Here is a 15,709-nt window from a genome sequence, read left to right on the forward strand (position 1 = left end):
CAGGGAATTCACACAGTCTCTAACTCCCCCATGAGAGGGGTGAAAATATCCAGAACAGTGAGAGGATAATTTTGGTCCTCAGAGATGCAATCCAGCTCTCTATTTGCCAAGCTGTTTGCCATCATGATTTCCTAACTGGCCATGTGTTTTAGCTGATTTCACTTTATGTGTATTTAGAGACAGGAAAATCCTGTGGCCAAGGCACATCTACAGGAGACATGACATTCAATGTCAACCTTAGCTAAATATCATTAAACAACTCATATTTTCCATACCACCATTACTACAGTGGAACACTGATACCACTTCCAGCAGGATGAATGTAATGGTTTGGCCCAAGCCTTGCTTGGTAGCCAGATGTAACTAGGGAGGAGCTTGTCTCCTAGGTATTCCTCACCCATTTCTTTTGCCCTCCCATGGGATAAGAAATGGGGAGATAAAGGGTTTGTTCTCCCTTCGGGTTCCAGTGAAGAAAGAAGGCAGAAGGTTCACTGCTGCTGCTGCTTAGGCCCTTATCAGAGCCACGCAGGAGATTGGGGAAATAGTGTGAGTGAGACCCCCCTCCACGTGTGAGGGAAAAGCTAGTTTTCTTCTAAGAGTGGTGGTGGGATTGTACTGTACTGGTTTACTCAGTGGGTGGGCAGGGGTGTTCTTCTGTACCCATTGATTTTTTTTCTGTGTCTTCTTGTCATCCCTGGTTTTCCCCTTCCTTTTTCACCTCCCCTTTCCCTTTTCCCTATTGTGGGTGCAAATTGTATACATATAATTGTAGGTATTTAGGGGAAAAAAAATATATATATATCCTGACTTGGCTCAGCTTCTTTCAAGTTTTTTTTTTCCCTTTCCTTTTCCCTGCTTCAGGGAGCAGGGGGAGAAGGACAGGAAAGTGCGGGGTGGCTTGAGCTGGAGGCTGGGACTAAACCAAGACAATGAAAAGAAACACTTATGTTAACACTGTGAGGTTCTGATCTTTCAGATACACCTAGAAACTTCAAGTTCCTAAGTAACAATACAGGGACATTAATCTCTGAGGTCTCATTACCAAGCATAAGGTATCTAAAATTATTCTCCCTTTTTCCATTTTTACATGTGTATTTCAGTTATCTAAAACAAATTCTGAGAGTAGATATATGTAATATAATGAAAAATAACATGAGAAATACACAACAAATGCCATAAACAAGACTTCAATGGATGTTTACGACAGTTCAAGGGCAGAAATAGAAGTGGCCTTCATGCAACATGGTAACTGTGAGCAGTTAATTTCTTTCACTCACAGCCTTTTGCTTGAAAGAGCACTAGTTCACACGTAATTTTAAGGATAACAAATGTCATTTTGAATTCATAACTAACTGACCAATTACACCTAGACTGAGGTTTCATAATCAGTAGGTTTGTGCACAAACATACCACCAAAGCATGCAAATCTGAACATCTGTGATCACATTTTTGTCCTATTAGCTTGTGGTGTTGACATCTGTACTACACCTTTGCACCAGCTATGTGACTGCTTTGCTAGCAAGGGCAACACATAATCCACAAAAAATCCTGCCAATAGGAAGTTAACCTGTCAGTTTACTTGCCAGTAACAGGAATCAGCAATGATAATTTGTATCACAGTTGCATTACAATATCTAACTACAAGGCTTCTAATCGATTACTATGAGCCCTAATGCACAATTTATTATAGAATCATGAATGACTGATTAAATAGGGACTTCAGTTGCCACAATTTTATTGAAATGTTTCTTGAATATCCATTATGGCTTTTGTAACAGAGACAAACTCTTAAAGGCTCTGAGGAAAGAAAAGTGACATCACTAAAAGCCTGAACCTTGGGGAAATGACCAAAACCAATTTTTTTTTTTTTCAGCCAGTGGAAAAAAGTGTTTTTCAGTGCCCTAGGTTTGGATCAGATCTCTGTGGATCAGACAAACTTTAATAAGGCCCCAATGGAAAGGGTGGAGAGGAAAACCACTTGATTTTTGTTATTGCTGTTGTTGGGGTTTTTTTATAAATCTACTCAAATATTACCTTACTAACTAAACGCTCTGTGTTTACACCATTTCACTGTGAAAAGGAAAATACATATCTAACTTTGTGCAACTGCTTATTCTAATATGCTTATTCTAATTCAGATCCTAGCTCAAAATATACTTCAAAGCATATTTCCTGTTTCCATTTGATTCAATTAAAATTTTGTAAATGTACATATTACAAAAACAGATTAACAATGCTGTAAGCTAAGCTCTATATATTCACCACAGTACCATGTGCAAGATATTTCTAGGTTCAGACAGAAAACTTTCAGCACAGCTTCAAATGGAAAACAGGGTGGTGAGCATAAAAACCTATGTCCTTCCCCATTCAGTGCATGAGAAAGTTTGAAACAGCAGGTATTTCCTTTTCCTAGCACAGAGAAAATCCACACTGTATCGGTTATCACCTAAGAGATAAGTTTTGATGTTTCTTAAGTGAATGCTGTAGCTATGTTGTCACCAACACAATAAAGCTTATCCCTTCAGTAAGTCTTCTGAGGATATTGGCCAGATTCAGTTTGACTCACACAAAGCCCACAGAGTTGCACCACAGACATCTGACCCCATCCATCACACCCACACCTGGACAATTAACGTAAAAAACCCTTGTATTCAAAGGATTAGAGCCTTTTCTCTGCTTGATCATGGTAACAGATCTATTTTGACTTCTTACTATGAAGCTTCATTACACTAACAAGTATAATTTTATATTCCCTTAACCTTGTATTTCTGAGGCTGTTTTCTCTAGTGCATATTTACACTGATAGACACTCTTTTTCATTACTGCTTTCCTTACAAAGTAGAAAAAGCTGGCTTGAATGGAATGAATGGTTCTGCAGCATTGAAGAACACTCATGGACCTTTTCCTGTAAAGCCACTATTCTAAATTCAGCATACTCGAATCACGGCAAATAGATGTTAGGAACCAACTTCTTTGCTATCAATGCAGACATTCTCAATTTACTTCTTTGGGGGGTGTATGAAAAAAGACCCGTCTTCTTCATTAACCATCATCTCAGCATCTGGGAAATCTCCATGAAGGCCAGGCTGGAAGAGACTGGGGCAATTCTCCCACAGCTATGGTAAATTTGCTTCAAACACTCCAAAGTCTTTCAGTCATGGGGTAGCAAGGAGGATTAGAGGAGCAAGCAACTTGCCTTAAGCTGATCATCTTATATGAAAGGAAGTGGCTTTCATTCCAATAACATGACATCTTTCATAAGACTCACTCCACTTTCAACAAAATATATTTGTTCTTCTGTCATAGCATTATCTCCTCTTTCTCAACATTGCTAAAACCAGATACTAAAAATTTACATGAAGCTCACTCATAGGTGTTGAACAAACTTGGCTCCAGGTCCGTCCTGCTCTCCTAAAATGTTTCTCTAATTGCTGTTCTAACCATTTGCAAAACCTCACTGAAGTATTTCACGCATGCATTTTCATTTCCCTCATTGTGCTAGGGCTTACCTCCCTATTTTGGTTTTCAGCCTGACCTATCCTGTGAAGCCACTTGGTCTCAATGTGGCTGAACGTATGAGACAGACCAAGCCATTGATCAAAAAGGTCATAATTCTTCATTGACACATATTTTATTAATAGCTTAAAAAAATAATTAAAGTTAGGAATTGCAAGTAGAGGCATGAGTAACTAGTATCAGAACATGCAAAACCAGGCAATTTACAGCTTTGAGCATTCTCAATTTGTGGGCTTAATCTCTCCAAAGATTATGACAGTGGTTTGGTAATTGCTTTCATAAACACTAGATAACATTTTACTAAGTGAGGCAGTAATTGATAGATCATAAAAATAAAATGAGGAAACACCCAAAAGCCAGGGCTGATAGCAAAATATACTGTAGGAACAATCTCATATGGTTGCAAACATAGCAGTTACAAACAGCACTCCCTTCCTCTTGAGTACTGGTCAGTTCCTGGCTGGAGTTCTGAGCACATCTGTAGGTATACATCACTTCAAGAAATACCCCTACTGGGGGTATTGGAAGAGGGCAACTAAGGTTTTCAGAGATCTAGGAAACACAGTCTCTACAGAGACTCAGGCTTGCTGAGCCTAAAACCCAGTAATTCTCACACATATATTAGAGACTGATAAACTCTTTACATCCACTGAGGTCAGGACTAGACATAATGCACTTAAGATGGAGCAATGGAGACTGATTTTCTCCCTTGACACTAGCAGTTTCCCCACCAATTAAGACCCTTGGGAAAACTCTGTGAAGGGAAGGATAGTTAAGCACTGTTACAGGTCAAGTGAGGCAAACTGCAAAGCTCTGAATGGGACACTTCCAGAACACAATACACCACTCAAAAATTATTTTAAATAGTAACTTCTGGTTTGGGCCAATAGAATGAACTGGATTATTTGCCAACATTTTTTCTAGCTTATCTTCTGTATTTTTTATTATTACCTGTCAGTTCAGCCTAAGAGAAGTGTGTGTCTTCAGCAAGAACAGCACTAAGCTGAAGCTCATCAAAATACCACAGAAAGGAAATGGAAGAGCACAGTCATTATCTTCTCCACAGAAGCATGTTCAGACAAAGATTCCTAAGGATTCAACTGGCATGGTGGCATATCCACATAGCCAAAAGGTATCAAACATCAATGACAGATGTAACAAAACCAGAATCCAAGATACTTTGACCATGGGCATTCTGTTAACATAGATAACAATCAAACCAACATACAAAAACTCAGTCTAAAGCCAGACTGGGATAGATGTTCAAGTATAATGAACTCAAGATGCAGACATTTTTTTTTTTGCCAAACATACAGTTTTAAAGCCCATTAATTCAATTTCTTTTCCTTAAGGCAAAACAATTTGAACCCCAAAATTTGAAGAAATTCATAAAGAGATACTTAAAATACTTCAATCAAGTACTTATTTCACATCGTAGAAACTCCTCCCTTAACCACAACTGTTTTCACTTGAATCTCCCACATATTTATTTGCTTATAAAATTATAGGGCTCTGATCTGCTACTGATCTGTTACTTTTGTTTGGATCAAAAGCATAACATCAGTGATATCACTGTAGCTGTAGTTTCTATTCTGCCAGCATCAGCATTCTGTCTCCAACACTGGCTATGATATTTGTAAGAAAATGAAACAAATCCACAATTTACTATCAAGTCATGAAATAACAAGCAGGATAAGACAGGAGAATTCTTTTCCTGAATCCCTTAGCATTCAGCTTACCTTCTGGAGCAGGAGATTTACTTACTTTTAACTTCATATGCACATCTACATATATTATTAAGAGTCATAAATCAAAATCTTCTTTTATATCCAAGCTACGTAATCATATCCAAGCTACGTGATCAAATTCTAGGCAAGGTGATTTAAATTCTGGAACAGATATGAGTTGGAGGGGAAAAATAGAAATAGGGAGACTTTTCTCCCCATAACACAAGTAAACATACTTACTCAAGCTCACTCTGCTACATGGCACAGGCATAGGGAAGGAGGCATATAGAAAAAAAAAATCAAAAGCAGCACAATTATTCTGTCCTAATAGAAACACAAGTGGACCATAATCAATCAGTGCTTCAAAATAGCTGACTTTTTGTCCTAGTTCAGCAGGTGGGACCAGTTTATCACTGTGTGGGTGTGACCAAAGCTGTGTATTCTACACTCTCTATTCATTTCCCATGAACTGTTAACAATGGACCATTTGCAGCAGCTGCCCAGGGCACACCTGACCCCTCAGCATGTGAGCTGGGTGTGAAAGACACCTGTGAGATAAGAGCTGTGATAACTCCCTTCCAGGAAGTCATTAGCACCTCCACACCCAGCCTGATGGGTCATGTCTGCTAATAGGCCATCAATGATTCCAAATACCCTTTGACTCACAGAGTGAGATTATTCATTGTGTAACTCCCTGCCCTGAGGGAGGTACTGGGCAGTCCCCCCTGGACCTGAGGGGATATAATCTTGGGGGTCGGGGGACTTGAAAAAAAACCACTCATCAAATCCAGAGGAGGACCAGATCCTCGACAGGAGGAGACCACCACTTTCAACCAGACTGCAACCGTCAGCTGCACCAACAGGTTTTTCACTTCCTTTTACTTTAGACTTGGAGGAACTACGTGGGGTTCAGCATAGGGATTAACAAACCCCTTTGTGCTTGTGCCCCAGGGTGCTGGGTCATACTTCTTGGGTTTGTGGGTTAAAACCAATTTATCTTTGTGCCATTGCATTTATTGCAATATTGTTACTGAATTGTGACTCTGAGTTATAATTTCTTTTGTGTTGGGTTCATTTCTCCTGCCGGTTTACCTTTAAACCCGCACAATTTTATACACATACAACGGGAGGTTGGATACAACACAATTGGATTTCAGCTTCATATTGCTGGCTAATATCAAGAAAAACAAATCAAACCCAAAAATCTCCTGCTAGGCTATTTGGAATTTCACTGAAGACTTAAAAGTTTGAGTCCAAGCTGTAGCCAGCTTATCCAGACTCATGCTTGGGCTTGGACTCTCTGTGAGTTTGGATTCTCTGTGAGCCCAGCCACTTCAGCCTTCCAGCAATCATGGCCATATTCATTTCATACGGGTGTCTTCTAGCAAAGTCATCTGGCCTTAAAACACAACAAAATCTGACCTGGCTCTGCTATGTCAGGCTATTCCAAATGGAAACAGAGGTATAAGGAATCTTGATGAATTCCTGTATCTGCTCACACAGCTCAAACCACTGGTCATTTAGGATTAAGCCAGGGAAAGGTCCACATGCAGATACCAGTTACTGACTTAGTTGTGGTGCTAACAACAACAATACTGTGTCAGGAAGGATTTCTGCTATGGCTGTTCAAAGCCATCGAAAACACAGGCTATCCTTTCCCCAAGTGCTGTGTAGGTCACCTTGCTTTCTGTGCCATGTTACCCTGCCACAATCTCCCCTCTCACTACTGAGGAGATGCTGTCCTCTGCTCGTAACTATCTGTCCTTATATGCCTTAGACTAGTCAAATATAAATTCTGTAGAACTTTTTTACTTTCATATTCTTTTTAAGTGGTCGTTTGGGGGGGTTGCTTTGTTGGGGCATTCTTCCATTTGCACATTTTATGTGCAAGTTTAACAGTGCAGAGATCAGGCATTTAGATCCAAATCAGAACCTCCCATGCTTCTCTCATAGTTAGTTGGATCTAAGTTCAGATGAAATAGTGCCAACATTTCCAAACTGCACTCAGAAGATTTTAGCTGGAATATCTTCAGGACAGTAGCTGTTCTTGGGAAGTCTACTGAATGCCAAAATTCCATACAAATGCTTCTTGCATTGAACTATAGCCTTACAGCAGAGCTCCTTTCTGTACTGGATCTAAAATGGGAACAAAAAGAAGTGTTTTCCCTTCCTATTATTCTCTCCCCATTTCCATTAATGGATTCGGTATTGAGGCTGCATTTCAATTTGTTTTGTTTTAGTCTGATGTGGGCATGCAAAACGGCCACCTAAAATATCCCTTCTCTTACCCTAACAGCTCATGCACCTTAGCACATGCTCCTTACACTTTTTAAACCTCTCACACACCTTTCAGTCCTTATCCCCGGTCCCAGATTGTGGGAAAAGCCTCCACCCAGGCAGTAACTTTCACACAAGTAGTTTTGCAACCTTTCAAACACCAAATTCTATAAGCAGATTATGTTCTGGGATAAATTCAACTACAACTAAGAAAGCTTTTTTTCAACTCAGAGCATTCATTTCCAAAAATATAAACTTAACTTACTAAAACTATAAATCATGGATGGATTTGTAAACCACAGAGACCATTACTACAAATTTCTCAGGTCATATAAGCAGTACTGGAATGGTTAAAAAGACCGTCCATGAGTCAGTCTGGCTTTAAGATATGTTATAATATTCAGAGCCCTTCAACAGATATATACCAACAATAAACCCCAGTTCCTCACAAATTAATGTCAGCTGAATGTTTCTGCAATGAAAAGTTCACCAGCTTTGTATCGCAAAGATGATGGGTAGAGGAGAGTTGGAAAAGTCTGACTTCAGCAGCATCTGCTTCATGCAGCAGGGTACGATGCAGTTTTCTTTAACTCAGTAAATCCAATGCTCTGTCAGCAAGTGAATTACCAGCCTACATTTACAAGAATCACTGGTGATGTGTCAATTTATATGAGTTCAGAGTGCATGTAAAAATAATATCATATTCTCTCCATGTTCCACTCCTAGATCTGCTACACTTTTCATGATATTGCATTGATTTTGTGCTGATATAAACACACTTAATCAAAATACATGCTCACTTCCTTTTCCAAGACTGTCAACCAAATGTATCCTTGCTTGTGCAGCTCTCTCAAAATAAAAATCAACACCTGGATAAAACAACAAAACAAATTTGGACATGTTAAAACCATATTCTCAATGGGTCTCTAGTGAACTTTGCAGAGGTTACATTCAATATAAAGTTAATCCTTTGCATTTGATTTAGTTTCCCTCTCATTTTAGCAAACAAATAACAAATTATTATACATAATTTTTAATGACGGCTCTCCTCAAATTCCATAAGCCTGGATAACATAAGCTTACAGGTCATGTAATGTGGTTTTCTGCAGCCATTTGCTCAAATATTTTCCATTTCCATTTCTTTATATTTTCCAGATCATGTACAAACTTGAACCAACCTTCAAAATCTTAACAAATGCAGCTACTACATCCTCTAACACACAGAGGCGCGAGGCTCAAGTAACCAAACGACTTGTATAAGGTCTTACACACCATCAGCAAAAAGGTGAAGGGTCAGAACTGATATGATTCCAGCCCTCCTGGCAGCAGAGTGCTGTCTTTAGCTACAAACCATTGGCATGGACTCAAACACTTTTGCATCTTTGAAAAATGCTACCAACATTTTTAATTGAAAGGCTTAAACTTGGCCTTGTTTAATGTTGGTTTTTACCAGTACATGTCAAACAATGCACGATGTGGTAGCAGAGAGAGTCCATGCAATATTAAATGACATACAAAAGCAATGTCACAGAGCAGAAAGGTAATATCCCTAACACAGTTCTGTGATGAGCACATCAGGAATACTTTGCTCAGCTCTGGAGAACTCATTTCCTGAATTACAGTAACAACCCAGAGAAAGATCACAAGAAAGACATAAAAGTGTTAAGCAAGCACAAAGGGACTGACTTACACAGAGAGATTAAAAAGAGCTATGGATGCACCAACTAAGTTCTAAGTAGGGGACTGGACAACTGTCTGCAAGTACTAGAAGAACATTAGCAAGGGCAAAGAATCATTTTACTGAAACAAGTTTACAGCTACAGGGAACAGTAGTAAGTTAAAAATTATGAAAACATTTACTGATCAAAAAAGTAATTTTAATAGCAAAATCTTACCAGAGCATAGGATAGACCTGATAACATGCTTAACCAACACTACTGCTTCTCAACTTTTCATGCCTTAAGAGCATAACAATTTTCAGCTAAATCCTGAAAATATTCTACTTTAGAATTTCTTCAATAGAATATTTTATTCCTCATTAAGGAAATTTCAACTGTCCTTAACTCTGAAGCAACACAGATGTCAGGCCCACTGCTTTTGCACTACTCCAGGTATGAGCTACACCACGTACTAGGAACTCCCTCACATAAGTGGACCCAGCCTGCATGTTCACGAACAATATTTCAAAGGGCCATTTATCAAAGGCTCTCATCTCTCATCTAACCATCCTGAAAAATAATCATGAAAATAAATGCCACATCTTGTTCCAATTGACTTTGGAATAATTTGTAACGAGGAGGAAACTAAACAACTCATTATTTAGTATTTTATATTCCTCCTCTGTTTTGTCCAGGAAACAGGACAGGTACATAAGTGAACCTTGCTGACAGTCTGTCAGGACACAAAAGGCTCAAACTCAAGCAAACTTGGAAAGTCACAAATCCAGTCTTTCTCCCTGCCTCTCTACTGGGGTCTACCATGCCTTGGATAAGCCACCAAAGAGAATGGGTATACTCATGTCTTAGCCAGTCAGGTTCACTTCACTCTGCTTTTTCACCTGAATAACAGCACAATATATAACCACTGGGCTTTGACTGGGATCGGATGTACAAAGGGATCAACGTCTATGGATGAAAAGCACAAGGGAACCACAAACTTTGTTATAACAATGTCCTTTCTCTTGGGCAATGCTTTTTTTCTATCAAACTTTAATGACAATTTTTAAGGTGTTTGTAGTATTTTGTTAAATCTGGTATTTTTTAAGAAAAGCAGTGGCTGTCTACTCCATAAAATATGGGCACAAACAATAAATACATCAAAGGCCTATTGCTGGCTGGCCAATTTCCATGTTTCCTAATATGGTTAAGAAAATGTTTGAAAATGTTTGACTGGAGCCCAGAGCAGAGTGCCAAACTTAATTGCTCTGCAGTAAGCAGAGTGCCACAGAGCCCTCTGCTTAGACTCGCTGTAATTTCAGCTTGGTGCAGTTACTGCCTGTTCACATGAATTAAACCATAATTGTACTTCTGCACAGTTACAAAACCAAGACCCTATTATTCTCTCTCCCCTGCCAATGAAAATTAATGCTTGCTGTCATACAAGCCTTTCAGAGGTAGCTACTCATTGGAGTGTTTCCCTTCCTGGGCTAGATATATTAAGGAAATCCTGGGTATCCTGAGGATATAAAGGAACATGCACCGTATGAGGCCCATTGCATTTGTGTAAACAGCAAGGTTTTCAAGGGCTCCAATACAAGAACACACTTTCTTATCCTACTGCTAATGTACATATGAGATATTTTACAATATCAAGTCTATTTTCATAGGGCAGGTATTTTCCTCACTGTCTTGCTACTGCTGCCACTTCTGAAACTTGCCAAGGTACAGTTTGCTTACTTGCCTCTGAGCCCACTGCAAAATAAATCTTGCCCAGCTCTGTTGTATGTTTGCACTTCTGTCTTCCAAATCTTGCCTGGCAGCAAGTGGTTTAGGATATTTGAAACAGTTAGGACAAAAGAGGGTGACAAAGCAAAAGGAATTACATTATTAAGGTCAGTCTTCAAGTTGCACTTCAGCCTTCTCACTTATTCTTTTATCTAAGGGCACCAAAATCATTGAGAACTCTGATAACAGGGATTTGGTGGCAGAGGCAAAGTGGATTATTGAGTTTATATCAGGAAAACTACTCACTTTAGGCCTTAAAAGAGCAATGCTACCTCAGTTATGCAAAAGGGTTAGTTGGCCTCTCCCAGATCACTTCCTATGAGATCATATACAGACTTGGAAACAGAAGGAACTAGTGTCAGGAAGTCTGAAGGCCTTCTATGGATTATATTAACAAGGCACAGGCTGTTCCCTAAAACTGATTGTACATCAAATTCCTTTGCAGCCACATGTCCTTGGTTGGAATGCTAAAGCATATATGATAGTACCAACGACAACCACTAAAAAAAGCAGCAATTCTCTCATTTGATGCTCATGACCCTTTCTTTGTCAGGGTGTGGACAGCACACAATAAATTTCAATGAGATATTTCATGGGTTCCCTAGACTTTCAAGTATCCTACAGAGTTTAGTTACAACTTTTTACAGCGTTAAATACCTGTCTTACTTCAGCAGAAATAAAAAGTGCTAGGCTGAACCATTTGGAATGAGGCCTAATAACTATTAGAAGTCAGTTTTGCTTTTTCTTCTCTGATAAATACTAATGGAAAAACATATATCTACACAAAGCCATATCTGTGCTTGAAAAAATACTTGTTATTTGAGGCCTCAGATCATGTATTTACTACCAAACACATTTTTCCAGTCAGTTCATTTACTCTTGACATGAAAAATTAGAAAGCACAGGAGAAACTGCACTCCTTTTCCAAGAATCAATGCTGTGCATTTTCTTATTTTTTAGAATTTTACATCTAGGCATAATTTTCCTGGGAATGCGTGACATGCACCAGTGGTTCAGCAGACTCATGAGTCTATAAACACCTCAAATGCTGTAATTCTGTTTCAAAGTGTCACAACCTTTATGAAAGTCCTGGCCTTCCGGATCTTTAGCAAGGCTTTTTTATCTTTTGCATTTCATGTTAACTCCTTGGTGATGCATAAATTGCATGCTGAGCTTTATAATAGCTGGATTGTGAGAGACTGAATTTAACTGTGGGAGGCAAACTAACCTGTTACTGCAATTTAGATAACTTTCACCTATTTCTTAGCAATTATATTAGCATAATTTGTTTTCAGTTGAAAGTAACAAAACATTTTCAAACAGAATCTTTCAAAGAAAAGTTATAATCTTCCCTTCTGTTTACTGAAGGGGGAAGAGAAGCATGGATAAATGAAATGCAGTCACCTGCTCAAGATCAACTGATCATTCAAGAGCAACACCTCTCGCCTCCCAGTTAACGGCTTTCCCCCACAGAGCTGCACTTTTCTCCTACCATCTGCATGTCATTGATGCTATGGCTGGAGAACCAAAACACTTAGAACGAACATTTCTCTGGCATTAAACTACTATCTCTTACTAGAAATAAGACAAATTTTTGTTCTTGTTTGGACCGGAGAGAAATAAGAAGCACCTTAGCAGAGGAATGAAAATCTCATATAGTTATTATAATTATTTGGTATCTGTTTAACAATAATGTTGTTCTCTATACCAAAGAGGATGCAATAATTAAAAAACAACCATTGCCTTCCCTTCATTTGGGGAATAACTACGCTGATACAATCTACTGGGAATCCATCCTTAGAGCCTTGCTCATTGCTATTTATAACTGAGTAAATATTAGAGGATCCACATCTTTCACCCTGAATAAACAAGAACTTTGGCATTAGCATTTCTTTGGAAAGTATTTCAGAGAAGGCTGTTGCTCTGCAGCAATGTTTCCTTTCATTAAAATTCCCTCTTAAAATATATATGGCCCAAAGGAGGAACACTAGACCTCAAATACACCACAAAAATGGACAAGTCTGCCTGCAGGCATTTGGAGGCTAGGAATTTGCCCAAAACATTATTCTTAAAGAATTAACCAACCCTCTGTCAGCATAGTTAACAGTCTCAAAAAAAAAAAATTACTTTGACATGTCTTTGTCAGGACAGCTCAGTAATTGAATATTGCATGGTTTTTCACTGCTTAATGATTTCCCAAGGACAGAAACTAGAGCCTTTACATTTCTATGTGGAAATAAAAAAAAATTGTTTGGGAGCCAATACTGTTCAATAAAATAACTTTGATATTTCTATTTTCCTGGCTTCAGCCCAGCTCACCCTGCCTCTTCTTTCCCTCATCTTCTGACACAATCTGGGACACGCAGAGGCCAGAAGAGCAGGTAAGCTAAGGCTGACCACATGAACTCAGTATGTGCTCAGGACTATGCTGTGCTTGGGACATTTAAATTTGCCTGATGAACACCAGCCATCATAAAAGCTGAACTAGAAAAACAGCACAAGATAAGCAACATGATTCAGAGGCGCGCCTTTATCTGCCATTCACTCACTAAAAACAAATACAGACACTATAGCTATCAGCTCTGCCATGTGTATGACCATGACGTCTTAGGACGTTTACAAAACATCACCCTTACAGGAAAAGCCAAGATCAGATATGTGATATCCCTCATCCAGGATGCAGCCTTTGACAGTGGCCAGTCATTTTAGAGAGGTGTTCAACAAGCAGGGTAACCATTCAATGCAAGTCCTTTCCTCACCTCCTCATCAAGGTTAGATTCTTCACTTCAATTTTAAATCCTTTTTAATTATTTTCCTTAGTCTTCACCACAATAACACTATTGTATTACCACTTTATGTAAACATTCCACCCTTTTGGATCAGTGAATTTGCTATGCATGACATCATAACCTCAACCTGTGTAGTCAGAGTGATGGAGTTTCCTCATTCTTCCACTTGGAGCAATTTGTGCTAAACAGCAATTATAAAACAAGTGCAGCCTGGGAACTTTTATTATCATCACTGCTTAGCAAAACTCCTATCAAGTGCTAAAGCAACAATCTTTTGAAAGACAAATTTCCTCCCACCTGGCAAGCAGAATTGTTTTTCATGTCCCTATCAAACTAAAACCAGAACACCTAGGAAATACAGTCATTGACTTTGCAAATGTATTCATCAACATTATTATCCTAATAACGTATAATAGTCTCCATATTTATAACCTTTCACAAGGAGAAAGACTAGACTGGCTGTTCAGCTGACCTGATTACCTCAGTCTGTACCCTGAGTCTACAACTGATGTGTGTGCAAAGATATAGGGTTTAATGAAAAAGACACATGAGAGTTAGGCCTTCTTCCTGACAAAAATGCTCCCTTTTCATTCAAGTAATGTGCAGGGACCAGAGGAGCCACAACATGAAAGAATTTCTCCAGTGTTTCAGAGCTAGACTACCATGTACATACTTACTTATAATCCTTAGCACACAAAACACTAATAAAAAGAAAGATCAAGGTGAAAAATTCCCAAATACACAAGTAATTTCTGACAGTCAGTTTAATCAAGGACTACTATAACGTATCTTCCAAATCAGGCTGATCACTAACCCAGAATGACCTCTTAGTTTCTTTAGGAAACTAAGCTAACATGAAAGTGCAGCTCATTATTCTAATTGTCTCAAGTGAACAGAGAATAGCTTCAGAAAACAAAATTAGAATATAAGCATTAATAGCATATCTCACCAGATGAAATGCTCCTGAGCTTGGAAGATGCTGCCTCTTCAGCTCCCAGTGGATTCTTTGAGTAACCAAATGGTTATCACAGGCACTGGAAAGATAGAAGTGTTTACTGGGTGGTAATGAAGAGGGCACCAAAGGCAGAAAAACTTTACAGTTAGGATGATCTAGAAAGCAGGCAAGATCATGATCCCTGCTGCAGTTTTGAGATACTATGGCACCACTGACTTAACTGACTTGCGATCCTTTTATTTTTTCCAGTGACTTTTCTGAGACAACTCCTGAGCAAGAAAGGGCAGATTTCTCCATGCATCTGAAGTCTCATATGGGAAAAGAGTGGCTTTCACTTGCAGGGAAATTCCTCACTGAAACAAAATCTACAAATATATTTCACACTATTTCCTATTTACAATGACATTTTTGATGCATAAACTTTGTGCCCTCAAAGCTATCAAAAACTGAATTATCTCCTAAAAGGTAAACAGTAATGAAACTTGTCTACGGACCTGATGACAATCATTCCAGAGTCCTGAGAAAACTGGCTGACATTGCTTCTAAGTCACTCTCCATCATATTTGAAAAGTCAGAGTGGTCAAGCAAAATCAATCACTGGTGACTGGAAAAAGGGAAACTGATCCTATTTATAAAAAGGTGAGAAAGGAAGATCTGTGGAACTACAGAACAGTGAATCTCACTTCCCTGTGCCTGGGAGGATCACAGCACTTATCCTCCCACAAGATATGCTAAGGCACATAAAAGATAAAGAGGTGACCCAAGGCAGCCTGCATGGCTTTGCTAAGAGTAAATTGTGCCTGTCCAATTACAGGCAGATAGTGACAGGACAAGAGGCAAGGGTTTTATACTGAAACACAACATGTTCAAGTTGTCTGTTAAGAAGACATTCTTTACTCAGAGAGTAGTGGAGCCCTGGAAACTGAAACAGGTTGCCTATGTAAGTTGTGGAAGTGTTCAAGGCCAGGTTGGATGGGGTCCTGAGCAACTTGACCTAGGGAA

The 15,709-nt window shown here is 39.0% G+C and overlaps 1 protein-coding gene across 4 annotated transcripts in view; it reads right to left on the reverse strand.

The window, feature by feature from the left end:
- CALD1 (caldesmon 1) overlaps positions 1–15,709 on the reverse strand; it is a 211,703-nt gene that overhangs the window by 153,815 nt on the left and 42,179 nt on the right. For 2 of the 4 annotated variants that reach the window (XM_071551401.1, XM_071551402.1), the window contains one exon: positions 14,702–14,786. The exons of the other annotated variants lie outside the window; for them this stretch is intronic. The gene's annotated coding sequence lies outside the window, so the exon portion shown is untranslated. The remainder of the gene's footprint in view (positions 1–14,701; positions 14,787–15,709) is intronic. 4 annotated transcript variants of the gene reach the window in all.

This window comes from Pithys albifrons, chromosome 3, assembly GCF_047495875.1.
Source record: "Pithys albifrons albifrons isolate INPA30051 chromosome 3, PitAlb_v1, whole genome shotgun sequence".
NCBI classification, from domain to species: domain Eukaryota; kingdom Metazoa; phylum Chordata; class Aves; order Passeriformes; family Thamnophilidae; genus Pithys; species Pithys albifrons.